This window comes from Lynx canadensis, chromosome A2 (genome assembly GCF_007474595.2).
Source record: "Lynx canadensis isolate LIC74 chromosome A2, mLynCan4.pri.v2, whole genome shotgun sequence".
NCBI classification, from domain to species: domain Eukaryota; kingdom Metazoa; phylum Chordata; class Mammalia; order Carnivora; family Felidae; genus Lynx; species Lynx canadensis.
Genome location: NC_044304.2, coordinates 103,371,432 through 103,390,945, shown reverse-complemented (window position 1 = coordinate 103,390,945; position 19,514 = coordinate 103,371,432). Strand labels below are relative to the sequence as shown.

General features: G+C 36.4%; 1 pseudogene; it reads left to right on the top strand.

Moving 5' to 3' along the window:
- The first annotated feature begins 4,752 nt into the window (after positions 1–4,752).
- On the top strand, positions 4,753–4,916 carry LOC115509560 (annotated as a pseudogene).
- Positions 4,917–19,514: the final 14,598 nt, after the last annotated feature.

Below are 19,514 nucleotides of genomic sequence, written 5' to 3'. Positions count from 1 at the left end.
ATATGGTGGGAAGGACACGGAAATTCAAGCTTCATTAAAGGTTAAGCTCCCTCCATTTCTGGTGTACTTGGGGGGTTAAGGTAGGAAGACAATTCCTCTACTCCTTGATAGCCTAGGGTCCCAGGTTAAGTTGTTGGTTAATTCACTTAAGTGTGGTCTGCAAGGTTATGGCATGTCTGCACTATTGCCCAAGGCATCACTGTAGTATCAAAATTGGCTTATCCACAATTTGGGTTTTTTAGGTCTGCCTACTTAGTGCCCTCATGTCCTCTGTAGTATAAAACAGAATAGAACAAAGTGTTAGATGAGAAAGAAAATCCAAAAATAATGTTTACTTATTTAAGCTTAAAAAGTCTGGTAAATGAGAAGAAAAATACTCTTAAACATTTGGATATGAGAACATTGGAAATAGTCATAATGGGTTTTTGAAAACTCTCAAAGAAAATGCAAGGATAAAAAGGAATTGAAGTCAAAATCATTGGACTTTAATAATAAAAATACTTTTTAGTAAAATATCAAATGCAGTGTAGTTTGCATTTGTAAGACTGCAATTCTGGATGAGCTTTTATGATATAAAGATGAGTTGTACTGAATTGTAACTAGTGAGGTAAATCCTTATTTGGTCATCTTAGGGTATGAGTCTTGGAGAACAGGTTAGCTTTTACTTTGTTTTACTTTGTTTGCAATGATAATAGTGAAATTGAAATAAGATGGTTCAGCAAAAACCATTGGTACCCATCCATTGTTCTGTGAATTACCTATAGACTATGATCAGCTATCTGTAATTTGCTGGGATAAAAGTAAATTACATCTCTTTTAAAAATTCTTAGTTTCTTGCTGTATTTGTAGAATCTGAATAGGTACAGCTCAGTTTAGAGCTGAAAGATAGTTTCCACTTGTATATAGGTTTGCTTACCAAAAACAATGGTTGCAATAATATCATAGTAATTATAATGGTAGAGATTTATGGGATGAATATGTTAGATCTGTGAAGTGGGTACAATCTTTGGTTCCCTGTACAGATCACCATTACTAGGCTGGTGCACCCATCCCTACATGCTGTGGGTATTGACTGCTTAGAGCTCATGGGTGCATTATTTTTTTTGACTCTAGGCTGATAAGAATTTTATCAGAACCTCACCTCTGGTTGACACAACCTATGAAGTTCAATTCAGGTTCCCAAGCTCTCTGTGGAAGCAGTCTGAAGCTACATCACGGTCCAGCTTCTTCCCCTGCCCTGCCTGTTTTCTTTAGTTTCTCAAAAGCACTACCTCAGTAGATCACTTGCCCAAGAAAATCCATTTCAAGCTATGCTTCTAGGGAAACTGACCTGGGAGAAACTCAGAAAAGATAGAGTACATCAAGTGCTTTTATATTTCCACTCAAGATTTTGATGAATGGCAGTGAAAAAGTAAGAGAGAGGATAAAAGTAGGGGGTGCAATTCCATAATTTCAGTATTTAAAATGGCTGACAAGCAAGCAGCAAAGTGAAATTTTCAATTAAATATGCAATAATTTTCTATAGTTCTTGGCATCAAACCAGAACAATGCCCTTCTCCTAAGAAGTGAATCTTGCTAGTCATTATGAAACCAAGCTGTACATTCTGGCATGGTTTGACATTTGCCCCCTGGTCAGGGTCAGGCATTCTGTGATACCAGACAGCCAATTTCAAGCATTGCTGGAGTCACAAAATGAGCCATTCGTACGACAACAGAAGCCTTTGAAAAGGCAGGTGATGCAGGATGCTTGGGCTTCTCTTGGCAATTCTGCAGCAGGGCCAAAGCCAGATGCCAAGCTGTTTATCCGTCTGCTGTTGACTCCATTCTGAATTAGCTGAACAGGGCACAACACCTGTTGATTTAGGAACAGTTTTGAAATGAGTAAATGATCTTTTATGAAGGCCAGACATAAAGTCATGATACCAAGATCACTGATATTAATATTGCATTTTTGGTATTCAAAGGATCTTTCTCAGTATTGCAGAACAGCATGCAAGAGGCTTGGCAGCTGTGATTCATACCCTAAAAGGCCATTTTGGAGGCAAGCTTTGGAAGAACTTGCCGTGAGGTAGCAGATGTTTTCAAAAGATAGTCAAATTAACTTTTTCCCCCCATCTCCTATCTGAAAGTGAAATGACTCCATGAAATGAGCTATGTATCTGGAAGGTCGAGTGCCAGAAGAGAGATGCAGGAGATGAGGCTAGATAGAAATCAGGCAGGGCGATGAAGGACTCCATTAAGCATTTTGGAGCTTATGCTAAACTGAGAGTAAAGCCATTCAAGGGTTTAAGCATTGAAGCTATGATTATGCTTGCGTTTTAGTGAGTGAGCTTTCAGATAAACATTATCTCACTGGAACCTTAAAATAACTCTAACGTAAGAAGGCTTGGCATTATTCACTCCATTTCACATGAGGAAACTGAGGCTTAGTGACATTCAGTCACTTGCCTAAAGTCATACAACTCGGTGGTGCAGTGAAGACTGAGTCTCCCATTCTGATTCCACATCCTACCATAGAATGTTTATGAGTGGTCACAGTACAAATGAAACAAATGAGAAGTTCCAATCCAAGAGAGCAGACTACACACACATGCTCAACTGAAATTGATGAAAGAGGAGGATGCCATTATAAAAATAGATGAAGGAAGAGACAAGGTTGATGATACTGATGTTCCAGCTGTATTAAATTCTCACACAGAAACATCCACACTCTGTCAAGTGTGTAGGAAGGAAAACCATGTATATTTTTTTGCATTGGCAGTTGTCACACCCAGGTGCACACAGACCATAGAATATTTTCCTGAATCTTAGGAAGATGCCCACATCATTTTATAGAAGCAAATAAAAAGATAACATTTCTACTTTATTTCTAGACTGCTTGTCCTGGATCAACCTTCTATGTGAAATGTAAAGGTGTCCACAAGTGATGGGGAAGTTTTATTTTCAATCCAGTAGATTTCTGGTCCTTTGCCCTGTCTTCCTAAGGTTAACACTGCATAAAACATTTTGTCAGATTGTGGAGTGGGGATAGGTGGCTCTAGTCTCTGGACTAGGGAGAGATCAGACTCAAGCTGAGTGACTGGGGTAGAGTTTTTTGGACTAGATACCTTAAGGTAGTGACCACACCTCCAGATGAATGCTCAGTGATTGGGCAGGCAAGTGTTGTATGGGATGCTGACTCTAGAGTTTTCACTTAACACTAAGTTCCTTAGCATATAGAGATGATCATCTTTTCCATATTGTGCATGTATAGAGCTATGCAGTATTAGTGGGCCATGAGCCTATCCCTGGAGACCTACTGTGGCCATCCATTTTTAATATTTCTTGGGGGAGAGTGCAACAACATCAGGAAACCACTGCCTTTGCAATTATTGCCTGGTGACTGCATCAAAGGAATTTGCTTTGCCTACATAGTAGGGAAGTATTTGATGCAGGTATATTGAAGATCATTCTTTGATTTGTTATCCTGACATAATGTGCAGTCTATCATAATATGTCATTCAATTTTAGATTCGTAGGCTATGGCTTGAAATCAACCTTCACAATGTGAAGTAACAGAGGGAATGTACAGAACTATATCTAATTTTATAGTATTAAACATACAAATTATAGAAATAACATTAAAGGATATATTAAAATTGTCTCTTAATAGTAGGTTTATGGTAGTTTATATTTGCTTTTGTATATTTTTTCCTGGATTTTTAAAAACTTGTGTAGTAAACATAAATATTTCTTTTGTAACCAGAAAAGTAAATATTATTTCAAAGACTACAAAATACTATCAATCTCCATATCTCGTGGCAGCAAGTAGGGGCAGTGATTATTTTTCAGTTTTATACCTGGACAATGTGTTGTTATATGGATGAACTAAAATGTAAACAGGGTAAGGCACTCCTATGAGATTTCCCAAGCATTGCACTGCAGTATGTCTTCTGATTAATAGTGTAGTACACCTTCCTTCTTAATGATGTTCTTGATTTTTCTGGCATTCAAATATAGCATTTTTTGTTTGTGTTGTATCATTGAATTATTCTTTCCTTTATCTGGATCTAGAGTTTATTGCTTAAAAATGGTGTTCAGATCGGGGTGCCTGGGTGGCTCAGTCGGTTGAGCATCTAACTTCAGCTCAGGTCATGATCTCACAGTTAGTGGGTTTGAGCCCCACACAAGGCTCTCTGCTGACAGTTTGGAGCCGGGAGCCTGCTTTGGATCCTGTGTCTCCCTCTCCCTTTGCTCCTCCCCCACTCATGTTCTGTCTCTAGCTCTCAAAAATAAATAAACATTAAAAGTAAAAATTGAAAGAAATGGTGTTCATATGGAGAGATAGGCAGTCATGCTGCCATCTTTGTCTTATGAGAACAATGACCTTATTTCTAGGATAAGTTGAAAACAAATTAACCCCCTCAAGTAATGGAAGTAATGAAAATGTAGGAAACAGCCAATATTTTATTTTTTCTACTTCGTTATTGTCAATTATATTATTTACATGCACTCCTCAAAATTTCATGCAAGTATTAAGAATACGGATATGAAAACTACATAACTATGTAGAGAGAAGTTTATAATGTATTTAGTAGAAAAACGAAGGCTATAATTCTAATAAAGACTGGATTAGAGAGGTTGGATCACTAGTGATTTTTAAATCTTATCTTCAGTATTTTTAAATGATAATATTACTCTTAAACTGAAAAAATGTTCTCCACAATTCGAAAAGTTAAATACATTATTACTGTTCTGAAATTTCCATGAACTATCTTTGTACAGTGGCAGTATCATAGTTAATGAGGTTTATCTGAGGCGTAATTATTGCTAATTAAAATTTCCTTGAACCAAATTGGCCAAATCCAGAATATTTTGTGTAGGGGCAGCTCATTCAATTGAGCGTTGGACTCTCAATTTCTGTTACGGTTATGATCCCACAGTTGTGGGATCGAGCCCTGTGTCAGACTCTGTGCTGAGCATGGGTCCTGCCTAGGATTCTCTCTCTCTCTCTCTCTCTCTCTCTCTCTCTCTCTCTCTCTCTGTTTCTCTTTCTTTCTGTTCCCCCCCTCCTCTGTTTCTCTCTAAGAGAAAAAGAAAAGGAAATATGTTGTGTAGATGAACCAGAAATAGCAATGGAAAGGAGAGGGTGGCTGATTTACCTTTGTCTTCTGCATACCACCCAAATACAGCTTCATGCTAGGGTTTGGCAAGACTCCAAGGATGATGCCTATAGCAAATTCCACAGTCAGCTCAGATAATGTAACATTCAGGATGTCAGAAAAGCCAACATACTGAACACCTTTCCAAATTACGCAATTCCACTCATGTTCTCTAGCAAAATATTATATTACTCAAATTTCATCTTAGAGTAGTAGTTGGTTGCTTACTTAACACCTATTTCCCCCTCTTCCCTTCCTATAAGAAGTCTGTTTTAATGCAGCTCATTACTATAAGGAGTAGCTCACCTTTTGCCAAGCTCTAGGGGTGAAAATGGCTTATTGATTACGTTTATCAATGATTCGTGCAGATATGGGCTTTGATATAATTTGGGCTAAAGAGTATGAGGAAAGTTTGCTGAAGGCTTCTGGAAAAGTTGATCTTAGTATGAATGGAAAACTTGGAATCCAGGGAAATTATTTCTCCTCTTCTATATGTTGTCCTGAAAAAATGTAATGCCCAGACTGCTGCAGTGTGAGCAAGATGCCGAACTGTAAGAGAGTTTAGAGAAGTCTCTTAATTAAGTCAAATTTAAAGCCTACCCTACTTTAGTCTTTCAGGTAGGTGAGCCAGTAAATTCTTTAATATGTAAGCCAATTTAAGTTAATTTTTTTAACTCAGTGCTGAAGCCATCTTACCATAAATATCTGGCATTTTTAACTGTCTGAAGTATAAACTATAATTCTAAGAGCTAGATCAATATGAAATAAAGAATGGATTGTTACATTCTTATTATATCAATGCTAAAGAATATTTGCAGCCAGTTACATAAATTGGATTTGAATTGCCAAATTAAATAGTTTATTAATAATAATCCTATTTAGGGGTGCCTGGGTGGCTCAGTCGGTTGAGCATCTGACTTCAGCTCAGGTCATGATCTCGTGGTTTGTGAGCTTGAGCCCCGCGTCAGGCTCTGTGCTGACAGCTCAGATCCTGGAGCCTGCTTCAGATTCTTTGTCTTCCTCTCACTCTGCCCCTCTGCTGCTCACATACTGTCTCTCTCTCCTTCAAATATAAACATTAAAAAATTTTAGAAATGTCTCATATATATATATATGCATATATATTTAAAACTTTGTTTATTTAAGTAATCTCTACGCTTAATGTGGGGCTCGAATTCATGAAGCTGAGATCAAGAGTTGCATGCTCTTCTGACTGAGCCAGCTGGGTTTCCCAAAACGTATTTAATCTACATCAGCTATTTAGGCTAGCTTTCTCAGAAGGCAAGAAAAATGATATATGCCTATGGATCTCAGTAGATTTTTGTTGTTTTAATAATTCTGTACCATAAATGCATTTTTAATTAAAGGAAAGATTAAAAACATCATCAGCATTCAATGTAAAGGATGGTCAAATTTTACTTTGAAATAAAACCCTACAAAATAGAAATACCAAGAGAGCATATTATAGGTCTGAAATAAGCATCTAAGTGATAGGAAATAGATTTTATTTCAATTATGATTTTACAGTAATTAGTCAGGTAGTTAATACATTGCTGTGTTTCCACTCCTTGGATCAGGAGTATTGGATCAGTAAATTTCCATTTAGAAATATTAAGTCAATGATGTGGCTGGAATCAGGTGGAGGTTGCTGATGTCTGAATGGGTTATGATGTGCCACCTATGTCAAGGGATGTGGGAGGGCTACTCATGGACTGACACTGGAAGGAAGTATTACCATGCTGTCTCTTGTTAGGATGGTGCAGTAAGTGGAAGACACCTCAGTGACAAGTGGGGGATTTAGAGTTGATGATGGACCCAGGTCACTGAAACATCTGTCTTAGGGGAACTTCCATTGTTTATATCTGTCTAACCCCCTTCTAGTATCTTCTTTCCTTTTTCTTGTAGGGAAATCCATTCCATTTCGTTTGGTTAATGCCGACTTTTTCCCCAGGCCAGAGGTGTAGGAAGATGGCAAAGGAAAATTAGAGTCTCCCCCACTGTTGTCCCTCAAGAGTGACACACGAGTGGGCCCAAACCCCACTGTGCTAGATTCCTCTCAGGACCATTTCCAGTCACTGCACGTAGAAGCAGGTTGTCCTTAGCCTTATCTGTAACCTATGGAGAACTTTAGAAATAGAAGTAATTTTTTACTTCTGTGATTCATAACTTATTCTCCATTTGCAATAAGTATAGGTGTTTCCCCACAATTTGAAAAAATCAGCAGAATTGTTTATGTTGTTACACTGCAAGGGAGTATTTTCTGTCTCATCCAGGAGTGAAAGAAATAATAGGTTTCTCCTCAAAAGAGCTAAAAATAAAACAGTGTAGGCACTTATCCCTAATGATTAGTTATCTTGATGTGAGAACAGAACTGAGAGTTTAGAGGCAACAGCCTACCTTGTGAGACATATTTTCCTCTCACTAGCCATTTTACAGATGTCTCTGTGCAGGTGCTGCAAGTGAACTTTCTGTGATTCAAAATGGCCACTTTTTTCTCTTTCTTTCACAAAGTGCTGTTTAGGGTATCGGTAGGTTCTAGCTAAGGAATCAAAACTTGAGCAGCCAGTGTGCTCCACACTTTGAACTGTGTAGATTATTCCAATTATAACTATACTTGAAATGGTTAGACCTGAAAATACGAATGCCCTTTTTTTTAATGTTGTGGACAGGACTTTGCTTGCTTGTGTTATATTGGATGTAACAAAGTTCCCCAATTCCTGTTCAGTAACAAAGACCTCTGGTAATATTTGACATAACAGGTGTTCTTTTCCTATAAACAACAACAGTAAGAACAAAACCTGAATTGCAAACAAAATATACACAAGGATAAAGAAGCCATTTCTAGTTCAAAATATATAGTTCTGTTGGGGAATATTGTATCTGGGGAATTGACCTTTGTTTTACTTGGTCTTCTTACAGCAATTACTCAGGAAAGTGCAGGGGTTGTACTGGGTATCGCATCATTTGAGCAAGCAGGTGCTACGCTGCTAGGTCTTTAGCATAGTCAGTGGTAAGTTAGAGCATAGGAAGGTATTGAAAACCTGAAGACAGGGTCTTGACTCCAGTTAGGTTATATGATGGTCAGCAGGGAGCCTCATGGAAATTTTAGGACCTGGAAACTTTTTATTTTCTTCTCTGCCTCTCCTTACTTCATGCCACATGTTCTTGTCTCAATTTCCAGTAACTTGTTTTCTTTCTGTCAGTCACTCCAGCACTACCTTTGTGACAACAGCCTACTAGGTGGGTAGTACTGTAAACACAACATTTGGAAGGAAGCACTTCAAAAAAGCATGAGCTCTCTTGGTCTCAACAACTGGACACATCTGTGCTGTAGACATTAGCATCAGCCTTGGAAAAGGCACAGGGATGTGATTAAGGATGCTCCCTGAAGTGGCTGTGCTGATCTATTGCAACAAGGGGGGCAGACTATATAGAATTTAGTAAAGAAAACTGGCTACAAGGAAGTCACTATTCTGACACTGGGTACAGGACATGAACCAACTTAGGACACTGAAGAAGGATTAATGATGAAAAGGCTAGACCAGCAGGAGATTTGAATGAGATTTTCTTTTTTGGATTTCACTGATTCCATAAAGCACATTTGTTCATACTTTAATACCTGTGAAAAAGGGATATGTGTTACAAACAAGGATGTGCCATCTTTAACTGACAGTGTTTTTTTTCAAATTCTTAATGAACATTAAAAAATTATACGTCTTATAACTAGTGGTATCTTAGAAATATGTACTAATGAGACAGGCTTGGAGTAACACCAACTCCACGCTAATTTAAGATACAGCACCAAGGTTGTATCTTATGTGAAGTATTTCATAAACTATAGCATATAGGTTGGAGTTTGTGTCATTCTCAAATAATCATTTCTGTCCTTTCTATAATTTCCAAATACAGAGATCCATTCTTGGCAGTGCTTATTCCTCTCATTAGGCTGCGCTAAGATGTCAGAGATCATGTCTATTTCATTCACCATTCGATTTCCAGCACTGATTTTACCTAAGTTATCCATTGCTAGGGAATCCTATTTAAATCATCTTTGATACCACCCCATAGATACTGAGTCTATGCTATAGCCAGCTTTGTTTGTATAGAGAATATTGTTTTGGTCAGAGTTTCCATAATTATTGATAAAACAAACTACATTAAATTTTTTGGTTGGGACAGATTTAACATTACTTTCACAAAATAGTTACCTTAAAATAAATGATAAGAACAAGATGAGTTTTTCTAATTAAAAATCAAAGGAAAGTTTATAAAAGAATGGAGGAAATATTATATATCCTCCAAAGCACTTTCATTACAAACAATAAAAATGTTTGAAAATTCCAATAAATTAAATGACATTGTCATCATATGACTAAAAGTGTTTTTTTATAAATAATCACGACTTCTAATTGCTAAATATAGGGGATCTATAATATACAGTTACTACACCTATAATATACATATTTAATAGTGAAAATCCATTTTGGAGATAAATTATTTTTTATAGATATATGAAATTAATTTTGTTTATTCCTGCTTATCCTTTTCTAAAAATAAAATTCAGATGATACATCATTAATTAAAATATATGTATGTTGTGTATATTGACTACACACATGGTCAGTACGGTATTAGTCGCTAAGCTTTACAGCTCATGAGGAGCTGACATTTATAGTTTTTCACTTTTTGTCACCTCATTGTTAGATCCTGATCTCTGTACATGTTACTTTTAATGAAAAAGAAAGATAATATAATAAAATATGGGAACTTACTATTTGCTTTAGAAACAATAAATATTAATCTAAGGATATAAAGTTAGGCTCCTCAGGAAGATTGCTGTAAGTAATAATGAAAGGTTTTGGTATTATAAAAAAGTTATAAGAAGGGTACTCTCAGATCACTGAATGGCAGTGCCGGGTATTCCTGAGTCTTTGGGGGACACTTTTCTCTTCCTTACTTTCAAATCTATTCCATTATCTCATTCTGACTTGTGTGACCAACTCCTCTATTCTTGTTTCGCTTACATCACTGCATCATCTTATCACTGTACATCATTCCTTGGCCTTTCACACAGAATCTAGTGTCCATCAAGGTGAACAGACATAGGCCATAAACTGCACAAGGTTATAGACTGTGTCTGCTAATTATTCACTTGATCTGATACCTCTGTCATCACTGGCACTTTGCAGGCACCAAAAATTGCTTGACAACTGTAGACAATGTTTTTAAGAATTTTAGGCCAAGTCCAAATTGTAGCAAAGAGAAGCTGCCATCAAAATCAACAAAAGCCAGCCAACACGAAGACATATTATAGTAAAATTTGCAAAATACAGAAATAGGGAAAGAATCCTAAAAGCAGCAAGGGAAAAGAAAACCCTAACCTACAAGGGAAGACAAATCAGGTTAGCAGCAGATCTCTCCACAGAAACCTGGCATGCCAGAAGGGAGTGGGATGATATATTCAATGTGCTGAATGGGAAAAATAGGCAGCCAAGAATATTTTATCCAGCAAGGCTGTCATTCAGAATAGAAGGAGAGTTTCCCAGACCAAAAAAAAAAAAAGTTCATGACCACTAAACCAGCCCTACAAGAAATACTAAAGAGGACTTATTGAGTGGAAAAGAAAGGCCTAAAGCAACAAGGACTAGAAAGGAACAGAGAAAAATCTCTAAAACACCAACTTTACGGGTAATACAATGACACTAAATCAATATCTATCAAGAATCTCTCTGAATGTAAATGGACTAAATGCTTTCATGAAAAAATATTGGGTGTCAGAATAGATAAAAAATAAGACCTGTCTATAGGCTGTCTATAATAGACTCATTTTAGACCTAAAGACACCTGCAGATTGAAAGTGAGGGGATGGAGAACTATTGATGATGCTAATGGATGTCAAAACAAAACCAGAGTAGCTATACTTATATCAGATAAACTAGATTTTATTTTATTTTTTTATTGTTCAAACTATATTTTATTCTTTTTAAATTTAAATCAAAGTTAGCATATAGTGTAATAATAATTTCAAGAATAGAATTTGTGATTCATCACTTAGGTATAACACCCATTGCTCATCCTAACAAGTGTCTTCCTTAATGCACCTCACCCTTTTAGCCCTTCCCCCACCCAACACCCCGCCAGCAACCCTCAGTTTGTTCTCTGTATTTAAGAGTCTCTTATGGTTTCTCTTCTTCTCTGTTTTTATATTATTTTTGCTTTCTTTCCCTCACTCAAACTAGATTTTAAACCAGGGACTGTAACAAGAGATTAAGAAGGGCATTATATCATAATTAAGGGGTAGCTCTAACAAGAAGATCTAAAAATTGTAAATATTAATGTTCCTAGTTTGGGAGCAAGCAAATAAATCAATTAGTAACAAACATGAAGAAACTCATTGATAATAATACAATAACAGTAGGGGACTTTAACACCCCACTTACGTAATGGACAATCATCTAAGCAGATGATCAACAAGGAAACAATGGCTTTGTAAATTTTTTTTAATGTTTATTCTTGAGGCAGAGACAGAGCATGAAAAGGGGAGAGGCAGAGAGAGAGGGAGGCACAGAATCTGAAATAGGCTCCAGGCTCTGAGCTGTCAGCACAGAGCCCGATGTGGGGCTTGAACCCACGAACTGTGAGATCATGACCTGAGCCGAAGTCGGATGCTTAACTGGCTGAGCCACCCAGGTGCCCCAGGAAACAATGGCTTTGAATGACACACTGAACCAGATGGACTTAGCAGATGTATTCAGAACATTTCATCCTAAAGCAGAAGAATACACATTCTTTTCTAGTGCAAATGGAACATTCTCCATAATATATCACATGGTTACAAATCAGGCCTCAACAAGTTCAAAAAGATTGAGATCATACCATACATATTTTCAGACCACAACACTATAAAAATTGAAGCCAATCGCTAGAAAAAAATTGGAAAGACCACAAATACATGGAAGTTAAAGAACATTTTCCTAAAGAATGAATGGATTAACAAAGAAATTAAAGAAATAAAAAAAAGACATGGAAGCACATGAAAATGAAAACATGACAGTCCAGAACCTTTGGAATATAGCAAATACAGTCATAAGAGGGAAGTATATAGCAATACAGGAGTACCTCAAGAAGGAATAAAAGTGTTAAATATAAAACCTAACCTTACCCCTAAAGGAACTAGAAAAGGAACAGCAAATAAAGCTTAAAGCCAGAAGAATAAGGGAAACGATAAAGATTATAGCAGAAAGAAATTATACAGAAACAAAACAGAACAAAAAAAAAAAAAAAACAGTAGATCAACAAAACTAAGAGCTGGCTCTTTGAAAGAATTAATAAAAACTGATAAATCTCTAGACAGACTTACCAAAAAGAAAAGAGAAAGGACCCAAATAAATAAAATCACAAATGAAAGAGAAGAGAGATCATACCAAACACCACAGAAATATAAACAATTAGAATATTATGAAAAATTAAATGACAACAAATTGGGCAATCTGGAAGAAATGGACAAATTCCTAGAAACATACAAACTACCAAGACTGAAACAGGAAGAAATAGAAAATTTGAAAAGTCCCATAACCAGCAAAGAATTGAATCAGTAATCAAAAATCTCCCCAAAATAAGAGTCCAGGGCCAGATGGCTTCCCAGGGGAATTCTAGGCATTTAAAGAAGAAGAGTTAATACCTATTCTTTTGAAACTTTTACAAAAAATAAAAATGGAAGGAAAACATCCAAATTAATTCTACAAGGCCAGCATTACTTTGATTCCAAAGTCAAAGACCCCACTAAAAAGGAGAGTAACAGGCCAATATCCCTGATGAACATGGATGCATAAATTCTCAACAAAATGCTAGCAAATTGAATCCAACAATACCTTAAGAGAATTATTCACAATTATCTAGTGGGATTTATTCCTGGGCTGCAGGTGTAGTTCAATGTCCACAAATAAATCAGCATGATACACCGCATTAATTAAAGAAGGATAAGAACCATATGATCTTCTCAACAGATGCAGAAAAAGCATTTGACAAAATATAGCATCCATTCTTGATAAAAATCCTTAACAAAGCATGGATAGATGGAACTTACCTCAACATCATAAAGGCCATATACGAAAGACCCATAGCTAATATCAACCTCATTGGGGAAAAACTGAGAGCTTTTTCTCTACAGTCAGGAACAAGACAAGTGTGTCCACTCTCGCCATCGTTACTTAACATAGTATTAGAAATTCTAGCCTCAGCAATCAGAAAACAAAAAGAAATAAAAGGCATTCAGATTGGCAAGGAAGAAGTGAAACTTTCACTTTTCATAGAAAACATGATACTCTGCATAGAAAACCTGAAAGACTCCACCAAAAAATTGGTAGAACTGATACATGAATTCAACAAAGTTGCAGGATATAAAATCAATGTAAAAAAAATGTGCTGAATTTCTGCAAACGGGTGCAGCCACTCTGGAAAACAGTGTAAAGGTTCCTGAAAAACTTAAAAATAGAACTACCCTATTACCCAGCACTTGCACTACTAGTTATTTACCCGAAGGATACGAAAATACTGATTCACTGGAGCACCTGCACTTTAATGTTTATAGCACCATTATCAACAATAGCCAAATTATGGAAAGAGTCTAAATGTCCATCGATTGATAAATGGATAATGAAGGTAAGATATTATATATACTACATATTCATTGGAATATTACTTGGTGATAAAAAAAATGAAATCTTGTGTTTTGCAGGGACATGGATGGAACTAGAGTATATTATGCTAAAATAAATCAGTCAGACAAAGACAAATATCATATGATTTCACTCATATGTAGAATTTAAGAAACCAAGATGAATACATGGGAAGGGGGAAAAAAGAGGGAAGTAAACCATAATAGATTCTTAACTGTAGAGGACAAACTGAGGGTTGATGGAGGGGAGGTGGGCAGGGAATGGGCTAATTGGGTGATGGATATTAAGGAGGGCATTTGTTGTGTTGTGCACTGGGTATTTTGTGTAAGTGATGAATCACTAAATGCTACTCCTGAAACCAATATTACACTGTATGTTAACTAACTAGAATTTAAATAAAAATTTGAAAAAAAAAGAAAAAAGAATTGAAAGCCACTGAGACTGTCATTACTGAGCTTCTTCAGTGATTTATAAGTAAAAAAACAATAAAATGTGGTTTGAGCCAAAAGAAATACACTCCTTTGGTTGTTGCTTCTATTTTATTTTATTTTTTATTTTAGAGAGAAAGAGAACATGCATGAGGAGGCAGGCAGAGAGGGGACTGGCGGGGGGAGAGAGAGAGAGAGATGGAGAGGGAGAGAGAGAAACAGAGAGAGAGAGAGAATGAGAATGTTAAGCAAGCTCCACACTCAGTGCTGAGCACTATAGGGGGCTCAGTCCCACCACCTGGGAATCATGACTGTGGGATCATGACCTGAGCCAAATTTGAGTGGAGCGCTTAACCAACTGAGCCACCCAGGTTGTTGCTTTTAAGGTTACCATTGATGATACAGTTCTATTAGATTTGAACTGATTCCTTGAAATAGAGATGATATTGTTCTGAGGCTGCTTTTTTTTTTAATTCCTCTAGATAAACTAATCAGCCTTTGTTACTCCCTTTCTATAAAGATGTGAAGGTATGATAGCTTGAAACCCACTGATGGTGTTACAAAGTTGGAGAGGGCTTCCAGCGCTAGTATAGAATTTGACAGTCATTCAAGCTGAGTCTTCCAAGTGTCACTGAATATCTCATCATTATATTGAAATCCTAGATATGGATTAGAAATGATTGTTTTGTTCATGGCAGATACGATCCACTTTCTTAAACAGGCTGCAGTTCCTGAGAAAAGTACCATAAATTCTGAGATGGAAATAACAGCTACAATAATAATAAAACCAAGACTTTACTCATCATATCTCTACCTTTTCATGTCTTGAGTATTTTAGAAAATTGTTACCATTTTATGTACTGACTTGGTAAATGGGAACCTATTATTATAACATGTATTTTATAATATGCTAAAGGGTTTATTTAGCATAATAAAATAAAAATGAGGGTACATTTTAAAATTTCTCAATTTATATTTTATTGACATAGTCTTTCTCACCAGTAAAAACAAAAACAACAATGAAAATCTTATCAGTTTTATGATATTAAGTGTTTCAAATCATACTGCTAAAAGGGTAACTAAATTTGTACTAATAAAATTGATTTAAGCAGAATATGTTCCTTTTCTTGGCTCTAACAAAAGATCTGTGCTTATATCTGTGCAATAAGGATATGGAGTAAGAAGAGAATCAGAAAGCAAATTCCCTTGACAGTTTACTTTTGGTTTCTAGGGTTCTCAGGTCCACTATTTTTCTGGTATGTTACCTACCAGCTAGTGACTAAGCAAGCCGGCTTTAGGGTTACTTCCTAGCTCCTCTTTTTTTTCATTGTGGGAATTTTCTGGGCCCCTTTTCATTCTTAACAGTGGGAATAACAACAGCAATAACAATGATAATAATGCCTTTTGTGTAAGATTGTTGTAAGGCTGGAAGAAATTAATACAAGTAAAACTGTCCCACCAATGCCTATATTAGCATTCAGTACCTGGAACATAAGTATCAGTAAGTCTTAACTATGTTATCACTATCATTATTATCACCATTATTATTATTATTATCCAAAATGTTTCCACTGGCATGTCTATAGTCTTTAGTTGCTATCTAAAAAAATAAAACTAGTTCCTTAAAGTCAAATCATCCTCTTGGTATTCTTTTATTTAAAAAAATTAATACTCTTCTGTGACTCATTATATGACTCATTTATTTATGTTGGGAGATCATTTTAGGCTAAATTAGATGTATTTGATTTAATATTCATGAACGGAAGTGATTTAAGTTTCTAAGTGCTCACTGCAACCAGAAAAAGCTCCTGAACAATTAACCTAGATTCATATAATTTGCAAGTTTTTGCTTTTTTTTTAAAAGTTGGTCTTTTTGCTGAACCAACAAAAATGTCTGTATTTTTTTATCTTTCTATTTCATTTCATTGTTCTTCTGCTCTCAGGTGGAGAACAATTCGAGTCAAAGCATTTAATGCTGTGATAATACTTTTCTGGTGTCAAAAAGAAAGGAAGGGAATTAACACTGGCTCCAGTTTTACTTGTATTCTTATTTAATATTCCCTTGAGGCAGACACTATCTTCATTTTATAGAAGAAGTATCTGAGATTCTAAGGAAACACAAATAACAAATGGTAGAGTTGGGTTGGAATTGAGGTCATCTGATTCCAAGGGAGTTCTCATTTCTTCAAGTCACAGCACACAGTTCCCAGGCATAGACAAAGGTTTATCCAAGGGAACTCTAGAGGAACTTCCTCTGGCCAGGAATAAATTTCAAAAGCTACTTTCTTAACTATTTTATGTGGAGAAATAACTTTCAACCATTTTAAATTAATTTACATGTTGGCAAGTACCTGAAAATGGGTTAGCTCTGTGTGGGTAAGAGACTAAAGCATTGTTGCCGACATATTTTGATGGTACTAAACACTTGGATCACACTTCCCATTGTTCCTGCCCGTGTGGCCCTTGACAGGACTGAATTGACAATCCTGTGCTCTGACAATGACCCTGAAATGTGTTGTGGTCTGGTGTGTTTACCTTAGGTGGAGGCAGCCTGATTTACCCAGATAAATGAAGTGGAAGATGAAGTAATTACCTTTAGAATTTGATTAATGTGGAAAATCAACATGAAAAACTTGAGCATTTAAGCTATATTTTCCCACACACTTATTTTGTTTAATTGAGATAAAATTTGCATACACTTACACGCACTTAAATGGACTTGCGTACATACTTCAGTGAGTTTTCGCAAAAATATACATCTTTGTTATCATAACCCCAGTCAAGATACAGAACATTTATATCACCTCAGAGTTTTTATCACGTTCCCTTCCAGTCAGTCCCCATATTACATAAGCAACCAGTTTTGACTGAAATCATAATGGCATATACTCTTGTATCTGATTGCTCAAAATAATGTTTTGAGATCCATCCATGTTGGTGCATATAGAAGTCATTCATTCCCTTTATTTTTTAGTGTATAATTCACTGACAGTCATTGCATCCACATTGTTATCCAACCACCACCTCTGTGTAGCTCCAAAAGAAATTTTATTACCCCAAAAGAAAGCTCTATATCCATTAAACATTCACACCCTATTCTGTCCTTCCTCCAGCCCCTGGCAATCACCAGTCTGCATTCTATCTGTATGGATTTACTTATTCTGAACATTTCATACAAAATGGAATCATACAATTCATGACATTTTATGTCTGCCTTATTTCCCTTAGCATAATGTTTTCCAGATTCATCTGCATGTATCGGTACTTCATTCCTTTACAGTTGACTAATATTCCATTGTATGAATATACCACATTTTATTTATCCATTCAGTGCCCGATGGACATTGTTTCCACCTTTTGGCTATTGTGAAGAGTGTTGCTATGAACATTCCTATACAACTATTTGAGTATCTGTATTCAGTTCTGTTGGATATATATCTAGGGGTGGAATTGTTATGGTAATTCTATATTCAACTGGTTGAGGAATCACCAAACTGCTTTCCACCAAAATACCATTCTACATCCCAGTGCTTTATATCATGGCCAAAATTTAGTGTTGTCAGTCTTTGTAATTTTGGCCATTCTAGTTGGTGTGGAATGTTATCTATGGTATCTCTTTGTGCCTTTAAAATTCATTACCCCAAAGACAAACAATGTTGAGCACCTATTTTTCTGCATATTGGTCATTTGTATATCTTCTTTTGTAAAGCGTGAGTTCAAGTTTTGTCCATTTTTTAAAATCTTTTTTTACCTTTTTTTTAAATTTTACTTTTTATTTTTTAAAATTTCCATCCAAATTAGCATATAGTGCCACACTGATTTTAGGAGTAGATTCCTTAGTGCCCCTTACCTATTTAGCCCAATCCCCCTCCCACACCCCCTCCAGTAACCCTCAGTTTGTTCTCCATATTTATGAGTCTCTTCTGTTTTGTCCCTCTCCCTGTTTTTTTTTTTTTTTAAATTTTTTTTTTCAACGTTTATTTATTTTTGGGACAGAGAGAGACAGAGCATGAACGGGGGAGGGGCAGAGAGAGAGGGAGACACAGAATCGGAAACAGGCTCCAGGCTCTGAGCCATCAGCCCAGAGCCTGACGCGGGGCTCGAACTCACGGACCGCGAGATCGTGACCTGGCTGAAGTCGGACGCTTAACCGACTGCGCCACCCAGGCGCCCCCCTCCCTGTTTTTATATTATTTTTGTTTCCTTTCCTTTATGTTCATCTGTTTTGTCTCAAAGTCCTCATATGAGTGAAGTCATATGATTTTTGTCTTTCTCTGACTAATTTCACTTAGCATAACATCCTACAGTTCCATCCACGTAGTTGCAAATGGCAAGATTTCATTCTTTTTGATTGCCGAGTAATACTGCATTGTGTGTATGTGTGTGTGTGTATATATACACACACACACACACACACACACACACCATATCTTCTTTATCCATTCATCCATTGATGGACATTTGGGCTCTTTCCATACTTTGGCTATTGTTGGTAGTGCTGCTATAAACATTAGGTTGCATGCGTCCCTTCAAAACAGCACACCTGTGTCCCTTGGGTAACTACCTAGTAGTACAATTGCTGGGTCATAGGGTAGTTCTATTTTTAGTTTTTTGAGGAACCTACATCCTGTTTTAGAATGGCTGCAACAGCTTGCATTCCCACCAACAATGCAAAAGAGATCCTCTTTCTCCGCATCCTCGCCAACATCTGTTGTTGCCTAAGTTGTTAATGTTAACCATTCTGACAGGTGTAAGGTGGTATCTCATAGTGGTTTTGATTTGTATTTGATGAGCGATGAGCATTTTTTCATGTGTCAGTTGGCCATCTGAATGTCTTCTTTAAAGAAGTGTCTATTCATGTCTTTTGCCCATTTCTTCACTGGATTATTGGTTTTATGGGCGTTGAGTTTGATAAGTTCTTTATAGATTTTGGATACTAACCCTTTATCTGATATGTCATTTGCAAATATCTTCTGCCATTATGTTGGTTGCCTTTTAGTTTTGCTGACTCCTTCACTGTGCAGCATTTAAGCTATTTTTTAAAATTGTGCATGTTTAAACCTTAATTAAGTAAATATTTTGTTAGCCCTCTATGTGATTTTGACACTAGAATTGAAGAGGACAGAATGAAAGTGATTCTAAGGGGGATTTCCCAGAATTTAAAGATGTTAAGTGTGGCCCATACAACCATGGAGGTCTTCAGCAGAAGACAGTAACAGTTAAAGAAGATAGGCATTTGCCTCAGGGCCTTCTGATGCCTTCTGGCT